The 20,532-nt window shown below is 49.1% G+C and overlaps 1 protein-coding gene across 2 annotated transcripts in view; it reads left to right on the top strand.

Moving 5' to 3' along the window:
- Positions 1–239: 239 nt before the first annotated feature.
- Positions 240–20,532, top strand: part of Pxylp1 (2-phosphoxylose phosphatase 1) — a 65,877-nt gene continuing 45,584 nt past the window's right edge. The window contains exon 1 of one of the 2 annotated variants that reach the window (XM_021171888.2): positions 240–352. The gene's annotated coding sequence lies outside the window, so the exon portion shown is untranslated. Of the gene's footprint in view, positions 353–401; positions 848–20,532 lie in introns of those variants that run through there. The other variant, XM_021171891.2, reaches the window with a different exon arrangement.

Genomic DNA, 20,532 nt, shown 5'->3' with positions numbered 1-20,532 from the left:
GGGAGGAGCACAGGCCCTGTGCGCTCCGAGTGCGCGCTCTTTCCCCGACCCGGACGGTGCGACCGGAGCTTGTCCGGATGACTGTTTGGACACTCCGGGCCATGTATGCTTCCAAGGCCCGGGATGCGGGTCGCCGCAGCCTGCTGGTCCCGCACGGCCGCCTGCGGGGCGGAGCTCCAGGGCGCCCTGAGCCCGTCGGGCCGGGCAGGGACCCGGCGGTCCCGGCAGGGGGCGCTGCGGAACCCCGAGTTTGGCGGCCTGCGCGCGCCACCGCCGCCTGCACTCCCGCCAGGAGGAGCTGGCTGCGGGTGGAGATCCCTACGCACAGCGACGGAGGCCGGGACCGTAGGCGGTGAGTGTGGTGCGCGCCGGGTCCCAGCGGTTGTGAGGCTCCTCGCAAGGCGGGCTTGTGTCTAGGGTCTTGGGGGGCGACCCCGGAGAGGTGTCCGCGATGCCAAGATCCGGAGGCAGGGGCGGGCTTCCTAGCAGCGGGTGTGAGCCCTGCCACCAAGCTCTTTTCCTTATCTACGCGCTCCCCAGTTGCCACCTTTCCCCATACCCTCCCCGCGTTGGGGGGGGGGGTCCCCGTCCTCCGATCCGTCTCCCCTTTCTCAGCCCTGCACCCTAGAAGCCTGCCCGCACACCCCCTTTTCTCCCTTAAGCCCTCCCACGCCTACCTCCTCCGGGTTGCCGGCGCTCGCCTCTCCCTCCCAGCTCTGCTCCTACGGTCCCTGCCGCCACCCCAGCGGGGTCCCATTCTGCCTAGGCGCTCCTGCTGAACGATTCAGCGGGAATCTGAGCTCCGGGGTCCCCCTTCTCCCGGCTGTCCCGTAGCAGCAGTGTCCAGGTAAAAGGGGGCTGCAACTTCAGGGCCTGCCCCGGGGGTGGGGCTGGTGCTTCGCCAGCTACCTGCTGCCTGCGGTGCAGGAACCCTGGGCCCAGCCCAGGGCCACTTCTCGCGTGCAGGTTATGCTTGCTCAGTGTTCTGTTTAGGACAGTGTGGTTACTTCTTTGCTTGCTTTTGCTTAGTGAACTTGGACAGGTTGCGATTTCTTAAAAAGAAGCCGGCTTTGCTACCCACAAATATGGAGCAGGTTTTCTTTGCTGCTGCGACTGGCCGTCAGTAGTACCTGTCGGGGAAGATTTAGCAATGCTCGGGAAATGGAGCCACATCCCCACTCTCTCACCACAGCTCTGGGAACGTAACTGTCCCCTCTTGGGTGGGCCCGTGTCTTTGTGGAAAGGCAAGGATGCTTCCTAAACATTCAACAGGTAAAAACCAGTTAGGAATCTGGATCAGATCTGGTGCAGATAGGGAAATGTGAGATGAGTGAGTGACGGAGGAGGGGCTCTGGGAGAGTTCCACCGCTTAGGGACATTTGTTGCTCTTTGCGGCAAGCCCCAGGCTGGACCCTGACTATGGACTAGACAGTGATGAGCCCAGCCTACCCTCTGGAACTGTCGGTCGGGCTTGGCACCAGCCCGCTCCTCAGAGGTGTTGGTGCCCTGTGGTGACATCTGTGGGAAGAGGATTTAAAGCAGATGGCTTGGAAAGCCTCATGGTCCCCGGAGAGAAGTGGAGATGGCACGGTGACAGCCCAGTGTGTGCGTTCACCCCTTCCCTTCTGGGGTCTTTCATTAAATCTTAGATTAAATTAATTGCCTATTCAGAGAAAGAACATATAAAGGGTATTTCTCTTTTAGGATTGGCTCTGGGCCAGTCTGCCCTCACATATACCTGGGGAGGCTGCAGATGGGAACCCGTGACAGAGTGGACCACCTGGAGCACAGCACTCTGGGCTGTAGGACTGCCCTGTCTGTCTCTGTGGTTTCTCTTTGATGGCTCTGGTAGTGATTAGTTCAATATTCCTTTTCTATTGAATAGATAAGTAATTAGCCAAGAACACAGTGGGGCTCAGTAAGGCCCTTCTGAGTGTTCTCAGCTTCCTGTATGAATCTTCCTGTCCTCACAGTGATAGGCTGCTCTCAGGAGTCCTTCTGGCTAGGATTGAATAACTGCAGGGCTAGGGTGACCTTTAGGACCTGGCCAGGTGCCCCTGCCTGTTACCCAATGTTTATTTAAAAACAAAAACAAAAAAAAAAACAAAAACAAACTTCATGTATCTGTCTTGAGCCTACAACCCATGCCTTCCACTGGGCTGCAGTATTTTCAAAATATCTCTCAGTCCAACAGATCTGAATATACATGTATATAAATGTTAAAGTCTCTCCTGCTGGAGACAAGTTCTCTGTCTGATAAGACGGGGTGTGAAGGGGAAGAGACAGGATAGAATGTTCAATTTTGAGGTCAGGCTGTGACAGCTAGACTTGTCTCTCAGTGGAGATTCCAGACTTTTACAGAACGAAATAGTTCTCTTCACCCTAGAGATAGGAATGGGAGGATAATGGGAGTTCTGGGGAGGCCTCAAGGCTGTCTACTGAGAGGCGAAAAGTCCACCAAGACTTATCCTGCAGACCTTGGGCTGAGGCCCTAGCTTCTGTATACCATTCTCATTCATTCATTCATTCATTCATTCATTCTGGCTGGCCTGGCACTCTGTGTATACTAGGCTGACCTCAGGTTCCAAGTGCTGGGATTAAAGACTTGTACCACCATGGTAACCCTGGCTTCTTGGGACATCCTCCACCCCTGCCTGCTGATGGAGGAAGCTGGTAGGGAGTTGGGGGTCCCTTGTAGAGCCCCACCTTCCCCACTTCAGGCTGTGATTATCTCACTCTGGTGGGTGCTGCCCACTTCAGACCTGGTTACCGTGGCAGCCTGGGAGTGCCCTTGCATGTACATTCCTGGCAGTATGTTTTACAGTTCTGCTGGGGCGGGGGGGGCGGGGAATCCAGTGTTTGGGGGAATTGCTTTGGTCTATCAGGAGTAGTTTTTCGCTAGGTAGAGAAAGCAAAATCCAGCTTTTTGCCATGTGAAAGGCCAATTTGAGGAAGAGCATACCCAGCGTCCCTGCTCTAGGGCCTCTATCCACTTCTCTTAGGAATCTGGGGACAGCTGGAATTCAGAGTGCCACTTGTTTGTGGGGACCTGTGCTGCCCTGGTTGTCATTAGCTTATCTTTCTCACCCAGACTGTCTCTGTTCAGGTTTGGCCAGAATTCCTGCAGCTGGCAAAAATCTTGTTTTCTAGAAGGGGTTTAATTAATGCCTGCAGTTTGAGAGTGAGAAAGGAAGTGGGGAGAGAAAGAGAGATGCCACTGTAAGAAAGGGGTGGGAGAGAAGATAGAACAGTGGAGCTCTAACAATCCAGAAGAGAGTTCAGCTCCCGGTTCTGTCCCGACAGGACTCTGGTTGGTAGGTAAGGAGAATGCCCACATTCTGGTGTAGGGGTTACCGCTTAGAGGCAGAATCGCTGAGCTAGAAGAAAATGATCTCACAGTGATCGAAAGAAAAGTTTTCTGGGCTCTTCTGGTTCTTAAAAGGCCTGGGAAGCTGTCTACGAAATGGTCATGGCCAGATGGGAAGACATTTGGCTGTTGTAAGCTTGCGTCCGGAGTGTACCCTGGGGATCTGGTCCACTGAACCAGGTTGGTCAGGGGGTCTAGCCTTGGGGAGCCACCTCACTCTAGAGATGCTATAGGCACTGTCTAGAAGAGCCCTGTGCACCCAGGGAATGAACAAGAGACTAGCCTTCAGAGGGAGAGAGCCAGCCACCCAGAGCAGGGTCCAGTGGTCCAGTGGTACCAATCAGCTTAGAACTACCTCAAGTCAGCCTCTAGGGGGCACCTGTGAACCCAGGATGCACTGCAGGGTCTACTCAAGGTCCAGAAGATGAGACCCCCTCGCTGCTCACCAAACCAGAATCCATTCTTGTGTCACGTTCCTTCATCCCTAGCGCCTGCAGGCTTCCCCAGCCCATCTCAGATGAGGAAGCCACTGTCTTTAGTGAAAGACCAATCTCTTATGAAGGGAGGGACAAACCCAGGAGTATGGAAGAATTTGATGATTAAAAGTCAACAATACAAAGCTTGGTTGAGCCTAGTGCAGTCGTTCGTGCAGCAAAGAGGCAGCCTGCAGTGTTTCCTTTTGGCTAGGACATCCCTCCACACACATCTTTCACTCATGGCTGCATCCCTCCATCCCCTTCCCACTTTGTACTTTGCTGGCACCTACACTGTGTTGGGAGCTCTGAGTTGGAGGAGAGTTTGGGGAACTCAGATATCTAATATTAGATGATAGTTGGGGTAGCCCTAAAGTAGAACACAAACAGTCTTCAGTTCCTGGGGCGAGGATTTGTAGGACTTGGAGTAGTCTCCTATTCTTTCTTCGGCTCCCTCCAGAGAGTAGGGAACCATAGAAACGTACAAATGCACTTAATATTTACAGTCACGCTCTCAACATGCACATTCATGGTTCCATCTGCAAAGCATCTCTTTGTCATCTCCTTGCCACCACCCTCTGTGTCACTATGTGCGACCACCTTTCTGACGGAGAGCTGTAGCCATTAGCATGGAAACCAGACCTTTAAAGGACAGAGTATGCTCAGAATTGTTATGCTTGGTGTCGACCCGCCTCTCCTCCCCCTTCTTTTCTTTTCTGCCTGTGGGGAAGGACATCATTTATACCAATTTTATAAACAGTCTGATACTGTTTATCCTACCCGCTTTGCTTTTGAGAGACCCGTCTTTCCAATCAGCAGACTGCAGCTTGCTTTCCTAAGCTGGCCGCATTCTCCGATCCAACACTGACTCTCAGAGATAGGATGATATTATTTTGACCATTTTAACTGTAACATAAAATGAACATCTTGCCAACTTTATCATTTGCAAATACAGAAGAATATGAGGAAAAATATCGTTAAGTCTTTGCAGCTAAAATCATAAAGTTGGGTTGCATTAAAGCTATTAGAGTTGTAGCAGAATCGTTTAAAAGTTAGTTTGTATGCTTTAAAAGTTACTACTAAAATGTAGGAAAATATACATTTGAACTTCCTTGAAATCTAAACAATGGCTGGATTGCTGGGTTAGTGATTAAGAGCACTGGCTGCTCTTCCCGAGGACATGAGTTCAATTCCCAGCACCCACACGTCTGCTCACAACCATTTGTAATTCCAGAGCTAGAGAATTTGTTGGCCCTTTCCTGCCTCTGTAGGCACTGCACACACGTGGTACACAGACATACATGCAGACACAACATCCATACATGTAAAAAAAATCTTAAAAAATATAGGCAAAAAAAATGAGACATTTGGACCAATACAGAAGTTTTAGGCCCCTATTTGTAGGTTCATGATTGCATTAGAACTCTCTGGGAATCATGTGATCTATATTGAAATGGCATGCGATAGTTTTGATGGTCAAGTCGACAGGATTTAGAAGCACCTAAGAGATAAGCCTCTAGGCATGCCGGTGTGGGATTATCTAGATATCTTCATTGAGATGGGCAGACCCACTCTAACTCTGGGCAGAAGGGTTGTGTGGACAGGGTCCAGCAAGCTGAGCACTGATGTTCACTAACTCTCTGCTTCTGCCTGAGTGTGAGCAGCTATCTCCTGCTGTGTATCTCTCCTACTATGATGGACTGCATACCCTGGACCACTAAACCCAAGGAAGCCCTGCTTCCCTTAAACCACTTCCTGTCTGGCATTTGGTCTTGGCAAGGACAGTAATAAATATGGGAGGAATGGGATGTCAGGGCGGCTGCAAGGCTGCCCTTAGAACTGGCACTGTGAGGCTCCTACTTGGGAGGCTGAAGTTGCAGGGTTGCAGGTGTGGGGAGTCCCAGTCTAAGCTACAGAGAGGGACCAAGTCTCCATATCTTTTTTTTTTTTAAGTCTTCCCTTAGAATTCAGCTCTCTTCAGCAGGGAATTGATTTGGATAATCCTGCTACCGTTGCTGGATAATCAGATGTGATTACACAGCCATTTGGAGATTGCAGGTGGCCTCTTATGTCAGGATAAGTGGGTATTGGCTTTCCTTCGAACATCCTGCAAGTCAAACAAAACAGCCTGCATTCTCATAACTCCCTAGGAAGATTTCCTGGGTGTGTGGATGTCAGATTCTCCGTTGATGGTCTCCTACTCCCTCAGGACTTGGTTTTGGTTGTAGAATTCAGCACAGTGCAGTGGGTAAGAGTGGAGACTCTGAGCCCAGGATGACTTTGTATCCTCGGGCAAGTGACTTAACTTCTAAGCTCCAGTTTTCTTATTCATAAAATGGAGGTGATGCTGATGCCTACTGTGTGGTATCACAGAGCTTGGATAATGTATATCCCAAGGGTTTAGACCCGGCACCTGGTACATGCTTAATGAATATTAATTACTATTGCTCTTCACGTGTCGTTTTAGATTCGAGCTGTCTATGTGGAGATGCTGAATTTAGAAATGGCTCTTAAAACATTTAGGTGGGTGCTGGGGATTGAGCTCGCCTCACGCATGCCAGGCAAGTGTTCATCTACTGAGCTCTAACCCAAGAGGATAGCTATAGGATAATGGACAAAAGATATATGTCTGTCCCTATGGAACAAAGGGGTTTAAGCCTGTGTTCACAGCAAAGAGCTAGTATGACAGTGAAGAGCTAGCTCAGGCTCTGCTGGCTGGGGGCCAGCTGCGATGGCTCTGAGCGCCTGAGAGCTTAGGATGGAAGAGGGAGCAAGCGCCAGCTGGTGCACACTGGAGTCCTGCGATTGCCTTGCCAGCTGTTTAAATAAACTAGAAACTCATTTTCCTTGTTCTGTGTCCAATGCAGGCTTGTGATTAACATTTTAACTCATTCTTGGATACATGTCATGAGTGAAAAGTGGGGGTCGAGAGACCGTAAGGCCAGTCAGTCAGTATCTGCTCACCTGCCAGTATCTCCAACCCTATTCTCGTCCCCAGATGACAGAAAGCTGTCCCCACCCCTGTTTCAGATCAGGTCTTCTTCAGCTGCCCTAGAAGCCTCCAAACCTTGCTGGAGACCCAGTGCTCACTTAGAATGAGGAGCTGCTTGGGCAGCTGGAAACAGGTAATGGACTAGCCAGAGGCAAGGAGCCAGACCTCCAGGTCTCTTACATCTGCCACAGCCAAGCCTTCTTCACCAGGCAGGCTGGGTTGATAGGTTTGGGATTACTAACTGGATCATCCTGCAGCTGGCTTGTCCACCCTGCACCTTGGCAGAGCCGACAGGGGACCTGCAGTCATGGGCTGTGCACTGGGAAAATTCTGTGATGGACTCTTAGGAACTGAGTGCTTCCTGGATTGGTCTAAGTTTGAGCAGCACACCTATGCCAAGAGCCTGGTGGCCATGGCTCCTACCAAGTAGCCTGTTCGTTTCTGTCCGTTTTTTTTAAACTGCTTAAATTTGCAATGAATGAGGTTTTGTCTTAAAAAAAAAATCTTGCCTCATACTTGGACAGCGGAAATGGCAAATGATTTCCTTCATGTCCAAAGAATTGAGTTAAAAGGGGGCAACTTCCCTGGCTGGGAGCTCTGACTTCCCTGGCTTCCCTCTTGATCTTCCAGCCCAGTCGTCTTTTGCCGCCAAACTGTCTGTCTCTGTCCCAGTTCTTAATGGAGACTCAGACCTGAAGAAAAAAAAAAAAAAAGCTTGGACATTAATGATTGAAGGTCACGGCCTAGATGGTTCATTTTTTTGGCTCTGTCTCCAAGGTGAAAAATTACTGACTTCTAGAGAAAGTGTATTTTAAAGGCTGACTAACAAACAACCAGCAGGCAGAAGGAACCCAGCCCACTGTCTCCAGCCTTCCTGAGCTCACGGCGCCTGAGTTTTGATCTTCTCCTCTTGAGTATTCTTGATCTAATGACCGATGATTATCCTGGTGCAGCTGGATTAATTGATGGTCTTGAACGACTCTGCTGACAGTGGGTAAACGCAGTTGGCTCAGCTGAGGACGGTGCTCTCTCAGCTGGAGGAGTGTTAACTTTGGATGTGCCACGCCAGAAAGGAGTCCAGACTGGCTTATCTTGGTCCTGATCCACTACCCTGTGCCCCACAGGATATTATATGGCCTCTCAGTCTATGCACACAGACTGCTCAAGGGTCCGTCTCCCCAAGGTGTCTGAGAGTGGAGAGCAGAGGCTGCACCCAACACATCTCAGAAGCTTTCACTCTTACCACTAACGGGCATGAAATGGGGCTCAGTACAGACTGGGCGAATCGGCAATGAGTGTGCAAAGCGCTTGTTGATGGGTGAGCACCCTTGGCTGCAGGGAGTAGGGAATCATGTCTCAGTGGTCTTAGCAAGTGGTGTTGTGTAACCAAGTGTCTGAAGGTAGCAGGCTGCTGTTTTCAGCAGCTGTTGTGACGATTCTCATGTCCCTCCCTTCTTCTTGAGTTCAGTATAGGTTACAGTATAGGACATCTGCAGTGTCCTTCCTCCCTCTGAGGAAGCACATCTGCTGAGCACTGTTCTTATTTAGATCCAGTCCCCTCAAGCTTGGGGGATGGCTGGCAAGGAAATGGATGTGGGCCTGGAGTGTTGATGTCCCGGTATTGTGGGAAGCTAAGGCCTTGGTCCTGAGGTTGCTCAGGATGGAGGAAATCACCCATCGTCATGCACGCCATCTGCTTCAGAAAGGAGGAGGTACTAACCACGTTTGGTAACTTTCATCAGGAAAGCAGACGGTTTTTTTTCCTGAAGACCCCAGCAGAATTCTCTGACTTGATGACCAGAAATGTATCACATGGTTGCCCCCCAGTTAAAGGGGCCGTGTGGGTATTTATCAGGGTACACCAAAAAAAAGGGTCACACAAACACAGATCAGATAGCTTTCATGGCTACAGTGTGATAGGAATATACTTTCTGCACACATGAGTCTTAACACCGGCTGTTCCTGATAGTGTGGGAGACTCTCTTCAAAGAGATGACTTAGGGTCATGAGGTCTATAGGAATGAGTACGCCATGCTCATTTGTAGAGGTAGGAACACGGTGGGGGCGGAGGGCGCGGGTAGTGATGCAGTATTTTGTGGGCCAGGTCAGGGTGAGCTACTGCCGCTGGTTGCCCCAGAGCTTGTTCACAGGGAAGGCTGGTAAGTGTTGTCTGTGGAATACTTAAGAGGGAGAGGAGATGAATTGACAATTAGCCACTCTTTGCTATGCGGTCTTCTCCAAAGTTGGGACTCCATTAGCAAGGAAGAAGAAATGAATATTATAGGGAAGTTGAGGAGGAAACTCCCATAGGAGGAAAGGTGCTAGGAAGGCTCTGTTTTAATAATTTATTTCTATTTTATGTACATCAGTGTTTTGCCTGCATGTGTGAGGGTGTCGGATCCCCTGGAACAAGTGTTATAAACAGTAGTGAGCTGCCATGTGGGTGCTGGGAATAGAACCTGGGTCCTCTGGAAGAGCAGCCAGTGCTCTTAACCATCGAGCCATCTCGCCAGCCTAAAATGTCTATTTTACATGGCTGCTTCTTTGCCTCCGTTAGGAATCACCAGATGACTCTGGAGGAGAATGGAAGGTCTTACTTGGCCCGGTGGCTCATGGTTGGTTCATCTCAGTAGTTGGAGGTTATCCCAGGGGAAGTGACTTTCAGTTCACCAAGACCAGAGGAGCCTGGGACTGCTTCTTGCCCCTGAACCACCCAGCATTTAAAGTTTCCCTTCATCTAAAGCCCACTCTTAGCCCACACCTGGACACAGCAGAGAATGACCAGGATCCCTGCTCGTTATTGAGGGGTCCTTCTTATTTTGTGACCATGATTGTCAGTAAACAGAGCATTGGTGAGAAGTCACTGACTTATGGGGTTCAGTGCTTTTTTTCAGTTTGTCTCACGTCACTGTGACAGGTGCTTTTCTAGTCACAGTGCTTTCTGGTGCCCTCTTTCTCCACACCTCCTGAGTACTGCAGCTTACTTAGCTCTGAGACACACACATGTGCGCGCGCGCACGCACGCACACACACACACATACACACACACACACACCCTCTCCAAACACTGGAAGAGGCCAGAGAGGAAACTGACAGGAACCCTTAATGTTGATGGGCACCAGAGGATGGGTTGACCCTGGGCACTGAGGCTGTCCAGTATTGAAGGATATCAGGGCAGCCATCAGAGGAAGGTGACAACTATGCCAAGTTTAAGATAAACCAAGTCAAGAGAATGTCATGGCCATGACAGTGACATGGGCCCAGAGGCTAATTTATGTAAAGAGTTGTATGAGGTTCTGTAGACCGTGTGCCATAGCTGGGGTGGGCCAGTCACTGGTTGGGCACTGTTGGGCTTCAGCACCTGAGGTGGCAGGAGCCAGTGCATGTGGCAGATGAGGGATCAGCTCCAGTGGCACTCAGGACCTTGCTGTGAAGTGGTGGGGATGCGAGTTCAGGTCAGAGTTGGCGACTTGCTGTTCGGAACTCGGCTCAGAGGGTTTGTGTTGGAAGCTGAGGAGGATACGGGCTTTGTCACTTGTGCCGTCACCTCTCATGCCCTAGTCCTCTGTCACCAATGCTCGGCTGGTCCTGTGCCCAGGTATTACTCAGGCTGTAAAAATAGAGCCTGGCAGAGAATGCCATCGAGAAGCTGGTGAGGAGAGCTGGGGCTGTCACCACCTTTCAAGACACTTAACCAGTGAGAGTTTGATGCAGGGCTTTCTTATGTGTTGTGGGGATGAGGTTCTAAAGCTGGCTTACACCGTCCCTGTAGCTTTGGATTCCTATCAGTACTCTGTGCCACAGACTCAGGTTGGCACCTACCCCGACCTCAGGCTCATACCCACACACTAACTCTAAAACCCACCAAGTGGGCTCGTCTTGGGAAGTCAGCGCTCCCGTGAGGCCACCCAGCGTTCTTTCAGGTGCCTCCATCACTAGGTGAGAACCTGGCCAGTCAGATAGGTATCGTCTGCCTGTGGAGGATGGCCCCCATGGGTACTGCATAATAGCGTTGAGCTGCTTCTCCTTAGGGAACTGAGGACTGAGCTGAGAGCTGTCAGCTGCCCTCATTGTGATGAATGGCCCCCAGGGCGATTTCCCTCATTCTCCCTCCCAAGCCTTGTTTATTGCAGTGGATTTGATGGGGGTGGGGCCGAGAGAGCGACCTTCACACAGCTGATGAGCAGCTCTTCCCCTTTGCCTCCAGGGAGGTTGGTGTGAATCCATAGATGCTGTCCCTGGCCAGTGGTCCACGTGCTTCAGGGAATCCGATAATGACAAGGAAGAGGTAGTCACCATCCTGTCTCAGGGCTCTGCAGGGTGCCTTGTCCTGACACAATCCCGAGAGGCGGGTGATGCTCATTCCGGAGGACACCAAGGCAAGGATTTGAGCTGATTTGGCTCACATATCTCCATTTCTGCAAGTTTGATGGGTATGGCACAACTGCCCATAAGTAGGTATTATGTGAATACTGGAAATCCTCACTGTAGGGAGAGCCGACTGCAGCACAGAGAGACGAAATTGGGAAGAGGTGGAGTACAAGCCTGGAGCTGCGGCTTGTGACCGGAGCCCTCTGTCCCTGCATCTAGGAAGATAGAGGGCCCAGAAGGCTGGAGGATGCCTTCTAGCTGCTATGCCTTCCAGTGTGTCCCTGGGTCGCCTCAGTGTGACCTTCCTGTAGCTTCACTTCCGTACTTCAGGCTGTGCCCAGATATTCAGTGGCTCCCTACTCTTGTGGGAGTCCAGTCTGGGTCCATTTGTTCTCTCTTCTGTTCCCCGATGAGCCACTGTTTAAAGCTTGTCAGCAACAGCAAAGGAGTGAGCTTCAGACCCCTCTTTAGCTCAAAGGAGTGAGCTTCTCTGTAGCACTCTGCCTGTCCATGCCCCATGGGAGGCCCTCCTGTTCGGCCCCACCGTTGAGTTTAACACAGTGCCTCCCTCTTTAGCCGTCACAGCTTACGGTGCTCCCCATACCCATAGTGCTCCCTGCTCCATGTCTCTGGGCCCCTGCAGTCCACAGTGCTGCCCACGCCCACCTCTGTGGGTCAGTGTACCCCACACCCACCTCTAGGCCTCTATATCTCACAGTGCTCCTCTTTCTGCCTCTGTAGTCTTCCTCTGTACAGCACTTTGCGCTTTGTATTTTACATTTTACTTCGTGCTCCTCGGACCTTGGCTCTGCCAGTGTCGGGGTGCTCAGTGTGAACTGCAGAAGCCCTGTTATTGTTTGAGTCACACTTGGGCTCTGCTGCCTGCAGTGTTGAAAGGAGATACTATTTCCAGACTACTGGCCTTTTTATAATTTATGAGGTATCTGCCTTTGAGGTCTTGCTTAACTACATTGTTTTAAAAAACCAAAAGGATAATTTAAGTAAATTTCACAGCATTTCCCCTTAAGTTTTAAGACCAATACATTTTTATTTTTATTATTATTAATTTGATTGGATATATCATTGCCTAGGCATATATACAAGCATACATAATGCCTGTGATCCCAGCACTTGGGAGGCTGAGGCAGATGGGTTACAAATGAGAAAGAGGCAGAGAGAAACTGGGACAGGTAAGAGAAGCATGTTTCTAAGATTACTGCCATCTTCTCCAGGAGCATATGAAGCCACTGCAGTGTGTTTAATTTACCTGTAACCATAGACATGGCCACTGGTAACATTTAGGACACCTCTTTTCCTTCTAGGGAATTTCATTGTTCACATTGTTACTTTTAAAGTCATGTTGGAGAAGAACAAAGGCAGAGGTACAGATCCTGCTAGAGCAAGGCCTTTGTCGGTGTTATTCCTAATACAGGTGGTGACTATGCCCCAGCCCACTGACAGGTATCGCCATCTGACATGATTGTCTAATAGGCCGGAAGTCCAGAGAATATGGGCCCTGGTCAAGCTAACCACCTTTAATCGAAAAGAAAATACTTTTCACAGTTTCCTTACGTGTATGTGTGTGTGTGTATGTATATCTTTCATATTTTTTCCTTCAAATTTAGCCAGCATATGCTGTGTTTGTGAGGTCTCTAAGCATGATTCAGGAAGTTTCTTTCTTCCCAGGGGAGCTGCTTTTGACTGGACAATTGACCTGGCCCAACTGGAATGTTAGGTTTTCTCCCTGGCCAGAGAGTCTGCTCTTCTGAGCAGGTTTCTCCTCTGAACTGTTTCTTACTGCTTACTGCTGTTTTCCTTGGCTCCCCCTCTGCAGAGGTGACTCAGGAATGGCTTATCAGGCAGATTAGAAAGATCAGGGCTCACAAAACACTTCTGGCATCTCTGACCTGTGACAAGGAGGCTGCCAGGAGGCCCTAGGGACAGTTTTAGCTTTAAGACGTGAGAGAAACTAGTTACATTTCTTATGAGTCTTTACCCTAAACCATCTAGCACCCCCCCAACCCGCCCCCCCAAACACACGGTAACCCGGAGTGCCATTAGATGAGGTGATGATAGAGCTGTTCTCTTTCAGCTGAAGGTGGTGTCAGGCAGGGCAGGCCGAATACACTCCCGCCCCCACCCTGTGACCTATCTAAAAGGCCCCTAAAGAGCATTGGGTGCTTTCTTTTTTATAACAGCAAGTCCTTGAACCTGGAAAGAGGAATGAAGCCAAGGGTTATTAACATTACAAGTTAGGCAGAAGGAACCAGGAGAAGTCACAACACCAGTTTTTGTTTTGTTTCGTTTTGTTTTGTATTTTAAAGTTCAAATCAAAGTCTCTTGATGGGTTTACGGAGCATCCATCTCTTGACTGGTTTCTCTTCATTCACCTCCCTTTGGCCTCCAGGATCTGCTTGAAGGCCCCTCAGTAGCTTTTGGAGCAGCTGGAATCAGCATGAGTCCACGCCCCCCACGCCCCCCACGCCCCCCCCCTCCCGCTCCAATGGCTTCTAGAGAGGCAGAGAAAAGAACCTTAGCTCTCACCTCCTTCTTAGGTTAAACAGTAGTGGGCCTATCTCTCCTGGCTGGAGGCAGCTGCAGGGAGCTGAGGTCTGGGCTCACTCCAGGGCAGCATTTGTTTTATAAAGAAGAGGATCCTTAGTGAGAAATGGCTGTTTAGACAGAGCCCCCTATGGATTTAAGCCTCGTGTGTGGGCAGTGCGACCCCCCCCCGGAGTGCAGAGGAAACGTGCCCGCCATTTTAGTGTCTGCCTGTACTTTCCTGCTGTATGTTGTCACCACAAAGGTGGCCAACATTAGTCACTTCTCCCTCTTTAACTGCCAAGGCCAGATGAGGACCTGGTCCTCAGGACTCACGTGGGCTTGAGAGGAACCTCGGGCCCCTCCTGCCTTCCTTTAACCAGTGAACAACTGGTTAACATCGCCATGAAGAGGAGTTCAAGGCCTTACTTGACCACAGATTCACTTGAAGGCACGGAGGAAATTCTTTGTAGACTAGACATGCTTAGAGTTTGCTGGGTGGGCCTTGTTGAACAAGAGAACTGGTGATTCCCCACAGGACATTTTAGAGATGCACCACAGATCCCTGGACAGGGGAAAATATTTTCCCCTGCCAATGCCTCCGACTGCATCAGTATAAACCTCCAAGTGTGATGTCTTAGTCAGTCAGTGTTCTGTTGCTGGGAGAGGACACCAGGACCATGGCAACTCTCTTAAGGAAAGCATTTATTTAATTGCGGCTGGCTTACAGGCGTTAGAGATTGAGTCCATTATCGTCATGGTGGGGAGCATGGTGGCCTGCAGGCGGACATGGTGTTAGAGAAATAGCTGAGAGTTCTACACCCAGATCCACAGGCAGCAGGGAGAGACAGAGAGACACAGAGACACACAGAGAGAGAGAGAGACAGACAGACAGACAGACAGACAGACAGACAGAGACAGACAGAGAGACAGAGACAGAGAGACACAGAGAGACAGAGAGAGACACAGAGAGACTGGGCCTGGCTTGGGCTCTGAAACTTCAACCCCCACCCCCTCCACACCAGTGACACACTTCCTTCAAAAAAGCCTCACCCAGTCCTTTTCAAGTATTGCCACTCCCTGAAGACTAAGCATTCAAATATATGAGCTTATGGGGGCTGCATTCTTATTTAAACCTACCACATCAGGCTGGTGAACGCCCAGAAGGTTAACAATATCAACCTGGTACTTTTAACTACTGTCTGATCCTCAGGTAAAGCTGGGGTAAAAACAAACACTTATAAATAAACATTTAGGAGACATATATTTAAACAGAATTTTGACAGCAACGTGTTCAACTTTGACCTTAGACATTTTAATATCATAGATGAACTCATCCTTTGCATATCTTCATATCACTTCTTCAGACCTTTGTAGTTTGCTTCATTCTTTCCAGGTTTTCTTTTTCCACTCTGAAAAAAAAAATATTCAGGCATCATAATCTTTATCAATAATCAACAAGGCCTGCTGTGTTTCATAAACCAATATGGTTACTTTGTGTTTGTAGAGAGCTCAGATCCATATTAAAATAAGCCCATCTCCCATTGTGGCACAAATTTCTGTGGGGTTACATGCATACACAGAATAAGTGTGGATACTCACCCCTTTTAGACCACACACACACACACACACACACACACACACACACACACACACACGACTCACAGTAGCCTGGGTATAAGGAGGAGATAGTGCAGGTATGCAGCCTATGTATATGGCAGGTATGCAGCCTATGTATATGGCAGGTATGCAACCTATGTATATGTGCTTCCCAAGAAAGGAAAGCAGGAAACAGAAGAAATTCCATGGTCTTAACTTGTATCTGTTTCTTTTCTGTTGCTGTGATACAAAGCACCATGACCCAAAGCAAGGTATACAGAGGAGGTTTATTTGGGCTTATGGTTCCAGAGCCTAAGAGTCCATCATGGCAGGGGTGCACTGCAGCAGGCAGCTGAGAGAGATTACATCCTCAGCCACAAGTGTGAAGCAGAGAGAGTTCACTCAAAGTAGGGAGAGCCCTCCCCCAGTGACACACTTCCTCCAGCAAGCCTGCAGCTCCTAAAACTCCCTAAACAGTACCAACAACTGGGACCAGGTGTTCCAATGCCCGAGCCTAGGGGGACATTCAAACCACCAGACAACCCAAGCAGAGGATGCCCTTATGCCTCACCACAGATTGCAACTGTGAATGCCAGGCAATGCCATCTGGGTTCCATTTGACTTCCTCTGTGTTCTTAGAGACAAGCTGTTGCTCAGAAGGGAACCCCATGAAAGAAGAGAATAGAACGGAAGGTGTGTCCAGTGCCCATAGGTGGCGCTGATACTCAGGAAAGCACATGGCGGAACTAGGAAGAAGAAAACAACCTTGGTGCTGGGTTGTTTGTTTGTTTGTTTGTTTGTTTTGGGGGGTGGGCTGAGGTTTAATGGATCTGTGATCCTTTTTGTTGGCTGGAACTTACTGTCCAACTTGTTAAAAAAAAATAGCTAATTCTGATTTAATCCGTAAGCAGCCGTATGGTGGTCCCACACGGTATTCAGTACCCTCTGTAGTCAGGTTAGGGAAATGTATATTGAATAGGGTTGGGGAGTCTCTTGATCCACCAGAGGAGTTGGTTCGCTCCTGTCTGGGCGAGTCTGCTTTCCTAGGGTTCTTTTTACCTCAGTGATTTTCTATCCTGGTTTCTGAGGGTTCACCTCTCTGAGACTCACCCGAATGGAAGTTTCTCACACCCCAGTTTCTAGTGTTTCCTTAGTCTTCTGACTGCTTCCTTCGTGGGGTAGTGTCCTGTAGTAGGTGCTACTTAGCAACAGGCTTACCAGAAGTCACCAAGGACAGCCATGAAGCTGTTGTGGATCAGGGTTCCGTATTCACCTCAGGCCAGGAGCACATCTTGTTCACTCTTATCCAAACTCCAGGATGACCCAACCGCCAAGACGTGCGTTGTTATTCTCTGTGTTTCTTACCTCTGTCTTGTACACAGCAGTTACCCGGCCACTGAGCTATTTCCCAGGGGCATCTCTGCATTGCTGAGAAACTCTCCATTCTTGGATCAGTACCCATTCAAAAGTTCACCCTATGGAAAAAGACCCTATGGAAGCTACTGAGAACATGGTGTGGAGGACATTTCTCCCAAGGGAAGCCCCCCCCCACACTCTGACAGATGGGTTTGAGATTCAAGATGAGACCTCAAGTTGTTGGAAAAGAATAATCTTGGTGTTGCATGAAGGAACACATGAAGCAAAAGTAACTCAGCAAAGCAATTTATTAAAATATATAATGCCCGTGGATGTTTTGCTTGTGTTTATCGTCTGGGCCCTTCATGCGCACAGTACCTAAGGAAGCCAGAAGAGGGTACTGGATCCTCTGGAACTGGGCAGCTCTTAGTTGCTGGTTGGATGCTAGGAATCGAACCTGGGTCCTCTGCAGGAGCAAGTGCTCATAATCACCGACCCTTCTCTCCAGCCTATAGTTTCTTTTTGCAAAAATGTCTGGGTGCACCAGAACCCACACTGGGCCAGTGAGCATGGGTCATGAAGATGATCCCTGTCTTTTATTCCTAATGCAGATGGCGACTGGGTCTCATCCCATTGCTGGGAGTTTGAGCTCACAACCGGCTGATGGGCTGATGGGTGTGGGTGACTAGGGAGGTTCAGGGCACACAGTCCTGGTCAGGTTAACTACCATTTCTCACAGCAGCAATTACATAAAATTCATCTTTAACAACACACACAGACACGTACTTATTTACTTTATTTGTATGGGTGTTTTGTCTGCATGTACAACTGTGTACCACATTGGTGCCTGTTGCCTGGGAAGGCCAGAAGATCATTGGATCCTTTGTAGCTTGAGTTATAGATGTTGTTAGCTGCCAAGTGGATGTGGGATTCAAACCTGGGTCCTCTGGAAGAACAGCCAGTGCTCTTAAGCACTGATCCATCTTTCTAGCCCTTAAGTTCATATTTTAAAGTAGCACTAGGTTCTGAGTTCTGTACAGTATACAAATAAAGTCTCCCATCCTTGCCTTAAAACAAACAGAACCCAAACAGTCTGCCCAGCCTTTGTAGTATAGTCTTTATCATCGCACTGTAACCTGCCTTGTAGTCTTACTTTAACATATAGTCTGACTTAACATAACATTTTCCTGTTATTGTTGGTTTTGTTAGTTATTCACAGTTTTTTATAGAAGGCATAACACATATAAGTAAACTCTGAGAAATCGTAGTCTTTCCTCCTGTGCAGCAGAAATAACAACTCACCTAGGCTGTCTCCTGCCAGTTTTTTTTTTCTGTAAGTTTTACCTAAGTGAAACGAGAAGTTACAGCGTCCTGTATGGCTCGGTCCTGGAAACCTGACTGGGGCAACAAGGGAATGAAGGAATGATAGACACACAAACACGTACGGAAAAGCTGGGATAGGATGGGCTGAGCTCACTCTAATGGAGGACACCCACTACTGTGCAGCAACCTGAAACTTAGCACAGAAAGAGGCTGTAGCTAGTCCAGGTAGGCCGTCTCATAGGGGAGCAGCCTCGGGTTGTAGTCACCAGAGAGGCAGAAGCTGCTTGTTGGCTTTGCACATACTGTCAGCATCCTCACAAGGACCAGAGGCAGGCTTTCCCAAGTCCCTCAGCCTCAGCTGGGAAAGGCTTTGCCAATGCTCACGGTGAAAAGATTTTACAGAGTAAGGTTAAAAGAAAAACCACACCACGAAACAAACACCACGCAAAAGACTTATTGGGGGTCAGGAGAGACACAAAAGGGTTTCTCTGAGCAGGGATGTAAAATAGAGAGAAACAGAAGCAGAGACGCCAGGCCATGATAGTGTGAACTTTAGAAGGGATATGGAGCATGCGCACCGGGAAAACACGTGACTGTGGTGCCGTGTGGAGATCGTGCTGACAGAGACGGAGCTGGCGTATGGAAAAGTGCCGTATTGGTTTTTAGTGAGGATGGGGGACTTGGTGGTGAGCCATAGAAAGCAAGAGAAATCTGGGTCTGGAATGTGGGCGGTTCTTAGTTGACTAAAGCACTAAAGCACTGGGGTCTTTCACATGGCTGTGCTAATGGCCACAGCACAAGTTCTCTTTGAGAATTTCACTATACACACAATGTATTTTGATTATACACCTATTCCAAACCTCCAACTCCGACCAGTCCCCATCACTATGGCTCCCTCCTAAGTTTATGTCCTTTAAAAAATCCATTGACTCCAAGTACTGCAGTTCATGTGCACATGGGTGCAGGGGCACCCACTGGAACACAGATTACCAACCACCAGGGGTTGTGCCCCTGAAGAACCCTGACTCCTCCCACCAGCCACCAGCTGCCACTAGCTCCGCAGCTGTGGGTGGGGCCTCGTGAGGACCACCCCTACTCTTGTTTTCCACTTGGCAGTATTTCTTCAGCACTCAACTTCCCCACTTCAGCCCAGCCCTTTCTTTTTTACAGCCGAGGCCTGTCCCAGTGTGTACTAGAACTGTTTGTCATCTTACCCGTTCTCCCACAGATAAACAAATGTCGCGATTGTTTCCAGGGTCTCTTAGTAACGTCTATAGCCTTGTTTGCCCGGGAGAGCGGCTTTTTGTAGGATTCTGACCTCTGCTGCGGTTCTCCAACTTGGTGTCCTGTCCTCAGAGCTCTGAAGCAAGTGAGCAACTAGGCAGAGTCTGCATAGACTTTTGTGACTTAGCCTACGGAAACTTAGGTAGCATCTGCCTGTCACATTCTATTAAACAAGAGAGCCCCATGGCCTGCTCAGAGGACACACAACACTTCTAATGGAAAGAGATGACAGGTTGTGGATACGGTTTAAAACCACACTTTCATACTCTCCCTCTTGCTCTCTGTTTCAGCCTTGGCTTCAAACTTCCCTCCTTGTTGTGGTTTGAATAGCAGATGTTCTCCACAGGCTCAAGGGGTGAATACTTGGTCTCAGGGAGTAGCTCTCTTTGGGACCAGGGTTCTGAAAACAAGGCAGAGCTTAGCTTGAGAAACAGTGACCTCACTGGGGTGAGTCCTTATGTTCTACATCTTGTCCTGGGCTCCTTTCTAGCATCTTCTCTGCTCCCTCTCACTCCTCCTTCCTCCTGTCCACTACCACATGATAACAACTCTGAGCTCTTCCGCCTGCGTGCAGGAGGCCAAGTGATCACAAGTAACCTTGTGTTATGTCCAGGATGTTTTGAGACTTTCATCTCTCTCCTTGGGCATCTCTAGAGAGCCATGGCTTCCCTATCCTACGTTGTTTTCTGGCGGTAGGGAGGATATCCCTCCAGGTTTGGCACCTAGTACCTCCTTGTTGCCCTAACTGGGTATACGTGGAACAGAGTTTCCCAAGTCCCCAGGGAGCAGGATGTTTCTGTATATTAAGAGATGTAGAGAATGGGATGCATTATGGGGCTGGGTCAGAGGGTGGGACCTTAGAGTTCATGAACAGTGTTAGCCAGTAGGCCTAGAGCATCATGAAAAACAGAAGTCCAAGGGAGATACTTCTTCGAAGAACAAGATCTCTCTCTCTCTCTCTCTCTCTCTCTCTCTCTCTCTCTCTCTATTTGTCTTACAAAAGGAAACTTCAGTATATACTGAGGTCAGAGAGAAATAGCATAGATCTTTATTCTGATTGAATCACTTAAAGCAAGGTCAGTGATAGGGACTTCTGTGCTCAGAACAGTGAGTCGTTAAACACACGCTCTAGCAAACACTCGTCCTAGTTCACCACACACATCGGTGCCCAGGCTGTAACTCAACAGAGCTTGGAAGCATGGTTTCTTTTTTTTTTTTTCTTTTTT

This window comes from Mus caroli, chromosome 9, assembly GCF_900094665.2.
Source record: "Mus caroli chromosome 9, CAROLI_EIJ_v1.1, whole genome shotgun sequence".
In the NCBI taxonomy this organism is placed as follows: Eukaryota; Metazoa; Chordata; class Mammalia; order Rodentia; family Muridae; genus Mus; species Mus caroli.
The sequence above is the reverse complement of the archived record's forward strand: the minus strand, read 5'-3'. Positions and strand labels throughout refer to the sequence as shown.